The sequence below is a fragment of the Dipodomys spectabilis genome, unplaced genomic scaffold (assembly GCF_019054845.1).
Source record: "Dipodomys spectabilis isolate Male_0828 unplaced genomic scaffold, ASM1905484v1 ptg000163l, whole genome shotgun sequence".
NCBI lineage: Eukaryota > Metazoa > Chordata > Mammalia > Rodentia > Heteromyidae > Dipodomys > Dipodomys spectabilis.
Window position 1 is genome coordinate 1,784,007 of NW_024870840.1, and position 4,870 is coordinate 1,788,876.

The following is a 4,870-nucleotide window of genomic DNA, read 5'->3' on the forward strand; positions in this document are numbered from 1 at the left end:
CTCTTTGGATTTCTCATGAAGAGAGTGGGAAAGTGCACGTTGGCTTATTTAAGAAAAAAAAAAGAATCAATGTTTTTAAGCCTCAAGGCAGAGACTCAGAGGGAAGAAATGTAAAGAAAAAGTGCACTCAAAATACAGAAGAGAAAGAATGAAGAGAGATTGTGCTCAAATTGCTGTTTGTGCCATGAATGAACAGTGGAGCAGCTTCTCTTTTAGATTATCTCACAACTATAATAATGTACACAGACAATGAAAATTGAATCGGTTCCAGTGCCTGTTGATGTTAAGTTGCCTGTGGTTTGAAATAATAGTTGATTTTAAAAAATTCAGACAAGTGTGTTCGCTTCGGCAGCACATATACTAAAATAGGAACGATACAGAGAAGATTAGCATGGCCCTTGCTCAAGGATGACACGCAAATTCATGAAGCGTTCCATATTTTTAAAAAACAAATCGTTTAACTAGGGATAGAGGTGGGCCCATTGCAACAATGAGACGTACAAGTCATATGTCGAAAACGAACTTTACAACTTTGGTGGGGGGAGGATGGGATGGGAAGGGGAAACAAAGGAGAAGGCTACAATGCTTGATAAGAAATGTACTCATTATCTTGCCCATATAATTGTAACCCCTCTGTACAGTATTTTCACAATAAAAAAAAAAAAACCTCCAAAAATTTCAGACAAGAAAGAGGAATTTTATATGTGAGAACATATAAAGTCATCGTGACAGATTTCTGCCAAACTAGGATAGGATATGTCTAGGATAGTTCTACCAGAAGATCACAATAGCTCAATAACTACGTACATATGACCTTGTAAAATGATCCCAATCAAAATGATCTACAAGCTATGGAAATGAAGGTCTTTTATGGTTATTTTCTTAGGGTACTGCATGCAGTTATTTCATGTTCTTTCACCCTCCTCACCTGCCTTTGTTTTACCTCCTATTCTCACTGCATTTGATGTCCATTCTCTTTGTACTGTACCTAAGTTTATCTGATTGAGGGATGGGAAGGGGAATAAAAAAAAAACTGTTGATATATTTTTTTCCAAGTTTTTCCATTTCCTAACATCTTTCTGATGGAGGCATAGAATTCCATTGTGTATATATACTACATTTTAATGATCCATTCATCTACTGAGGGGCATCAGGGTTGGTTCCATATCTTAGCTATGGTAAATAATGCTGCAATAAACATAGTTGTGCTGGTAGCTTTAGTATGGTCTTGTTTGTGATCATTTGGGTAAATGCCCAAAAGTGGGATTGCTGGGTCATAGGGGAGCTCTATGTCGAGTCTTTTGAGGAACCGCCATACTACTTGGTTGAACAAGTTTACACTCCCACCAACAGTGCAGTAGTGTTCCCTTCTGTCCTCATCCCCTCCTGCATCTGTTGTTATTAGAGTTCTTGATTATAGCCATTCTAACTGGGGTGAGGTGGTATCTCAATGTTGTTTTGGTTTGCATTTCTTTTATGGCTTGAGAGGTTGAACATTTTTTCATGTGTCTATTGGCCATTCTTATTTCCTCTTCAGAGAAGCTTCTCTTTAAGTCTTTAGCCCATTATTTATTGGGCAATTATTTCTTTGAAGATTTGTTGTTGAGGGATTTAATTTTTTGAGTTCCAAGTATATTTTAGATATGAGACCCTTGTCCATTGTATGGCTAGTGAAAGATCTTCTCCCAATCCGTGGGCTTTCTATTGATCTTGCTAGCTATGTCCTTTGCCATTCAGAAGCTCTGCAGATTCATGTAATCCCATCTGTCCAACCTTTCTTTGAGTTCTTGTGTTTCTGGGTCTCTGTTAAGAAAATTTCAGCCTGTGCCAAGGAGACCTCAGGTTTCTCCTATTCCGTTCTGTAATGTTTTTAGGGTGTCTGCTTTAACTGCAAGGTCTTTGATCCATTTCCAAAAATTCATATGGAACAATTAAAGACCCGGAATAGCAAAAACGATCCTTAACAGAAACAACAATGCTGGAGGAATATCAATACCAAATTTCAATCTGTATTACAAAGCTATAGAAATCAAAACAGCTTGGTACTGGCACATTAAGAGACCTGAGGACCAATGGAATAGAATTGAAAGCCCAGAAATAAACCCACAGACCTATAGCCACCTAATCTTCGATAAGGGAGCTAAAAAATAGAATGGAATAAAGACAGCCTCTTCAGTAAATGGTGTTGGCAAAATTGGTTAATCACCTGTAGAAAACTAGATTCCTGCACCAGAATCAACTCCATAAGGTCTCTTCTTTAAAGAGCACTATAATTGTTTATAAAATAAAAATCTCTGCATTTCATATTGTTAACTTCTCCTTAAATACACGAATAAATATTTAAATTTATAAGTGCAATGACAATAATTTGGGCATGAGCGGCTCATGCTTGTTATGCTGGCTATTCAGGAGGTTAAGATCTGAGGATCATGATTCAAAGTCTGCCCAGGTAGGAAAGTCAAAGAGACTCATACCTCGAATTAACCACCAAAAAGCCAGAAGTGGAGCTGTGGCTGAAGTGATAGAGGGCTAGCCTTCAGGGAAATAAATGCTCAGGGATACTAGACTTGTGCGCACACACACACACACACACACACACACACACACACACACACAGAGACTGTAAAAATAACCTAAAATTCCTTTAAATCTAAAGTCACATTGACTGATAAAATTACAAGTAACTTTAGAACAATATAACTAGTCCTCAAATGAAGTAATAGGAGTTATCTAAAGACTAAGTTAGGGAAGCCTGCAAAATTTAGTGCAAAATTTAATACACTGGAAACATGGTACTCAAATTCAGATTAGTGCTATTTAGATGTAAGCCTTTAGGGGCTCCTAATCCTATCTATCACATTAGATGAGGTCAGGAAGGCTTCCCTACCTCATCCCCCCACCAAAGACTTTATAAGAAGAGAGAGAGAACTGCATCAGCAACACAGCTTCTCAATTTCTTCCTGTGAAGTCCTCTACCACTTTGTGATGCAGCAAGACAATTCTGTCCACAGACCAGAGAGAGAGGCTTCTACCCTCCCAGCTTCCAGTGCTGAGGAAAATTGGTCGCCTTTCTTTATAAATTACCTCATAGGCACTCTATTATAGGAGAGAGAAACAGAATATGCCACTGCCTATTTTTATTATGAGTTCTGGTTTTTATAAATCTATAACCTAAGGCACCTATATTAACATTATACCCCTTCCTTTCTTTATTTTAAAAATGAAAACAATACTTACACCTAGCTCATAGATTGCTTAGAATTTAAATAAGTATGCCCACAAGGTATGTGGAACACAGCCTGCTTGAGAACATTGTGTAAATTAATATTTTTTGAAATCTGAAGTCAGGTTGGGTGATAAAGTTACAAGTTTAGAGTGATGTGAAATAATAAAACTAAAACTATCAGAATTTAATTACTTGAGTTAAATATGATTTTAGTTGTCCTCTTTTCCTTTTTAGCAATTGCTTTGCTGCTACAAAACTCATGGGCAAAAAGATAGAAGTTATATATTTAAATCATAAAAGTATTCTAAAGTCTGCCTTAGCACATTAATAAGCTTGACTATATATATATTCTTTATTTAATTTTTTTTGTGGGTCTTGGGATTTGAAGTCTTAGTTTGGGCGCTGTCCCTGCACTCTTCAACTCAAGGTGAGTGCTCTACCGCTTGAGCCACAGCTCCATTTCCTGTTTTTCTAGTGTTTTCTGCCTGGGCTGGCTTTGAATTGCGATCCTCAGATCTCAGTCTCCTGAGTAGCTAGGATTACAGGTGTGAGCCACCTGCCCCCAGGGACAATGTTTATCTTAATTACAGTAAACACTATCATGACATAGGTCTAGTGGGAGCAGGGAGGATGTAGGACTCAAATGTGATTATCTCTCCACTTTGTAAATGTTACATGGCACATACTAGTCATTGCATATGTATTTGCTGAGTGAGTGGATGAAAAAAAATGCATGAATTTAGCATTGTAAAGCCTTCCAAACAGTAATTTTAATTTAAAGGGGGTAGAAAAATAATTAAATTATGTGTTCAACCATTATGTCATAAAACTTACACATTCTTATCACAAGTATCAGTGTCTTCTACCTAATAATACACATTTCCCTCCATACTGCCATTATTAAATACAGAACTTCATTTGTTTCCCTGAGTTAGCAGAAAAGCTCTTCTGTAATGATACATCTTTAATACCTCAAGGAAAATCTATAACCAAATTAATGAATCATAACATAGAAAAGTTTGTAGGGATTCAAAAGTCCAGTTGGGAAGAGTATAGCTGAGTATTATTTTTACCTTTTATTCAATGACTCCTAAATATCCTAGTGTTCTAGATGATATGGTTTGAATCAATGACTAAAAATGCCCTAATATATTTATTTCATACAATTTCCTTACATTTTGTTCTTATTCTTGCATCAAAGAAAATACTAAGGATTAGAACCACTACAGGAGGTTTCACTGATATTGAAATCAACAATGAAATGATGCTCAAGATGTTCACCAGTTTTCTGAAATTGGTTTCTCTTTCTCTTTTTTAAAAGACTTACTCTATTAATAATTCCCTTAGCACCTAGTATATTCTCTGTAATAATTACATACATTACAATATTAAAAAGATGAATCCTAAAATAAATATGGAGTATGAATTAAAAGATGAATCCTAAAATAAACTAACAAATATGATCATTTTAGAAGTTAAAATTTATGAGGGTGTGGGCATTTTTGTTCATTTTTGATCATTTTATATTACTTGCGTTAGCAAACTATTTTTCATTGTTTAAAACACCAAAGGGATAAAAATTTATTACTTTAAATTTAAATATGCACCATATGATAAACACTTTATATGTGATTTCATTTAATC

The 4,870-nt window shown here is 35.6% G+C and overlaps 1 non-coding gene across 1 annotated transcript; it reads left to right on the forward strand.

Moving 5' to 3' along the window:
- Positions 1 to 336: 336 nt before the first annotated feature.
- On the forward strand, positions 337 to 443 carry LOC122119339. Its single transcript, XR_006149545.1, has one exon. It is a non-coding gene; the product is annotated as a U6 spliceosomal RNA (small nuclear RNA).
- Positions 444 to 4,870: the final 4,427 nt, after the last annotated feature.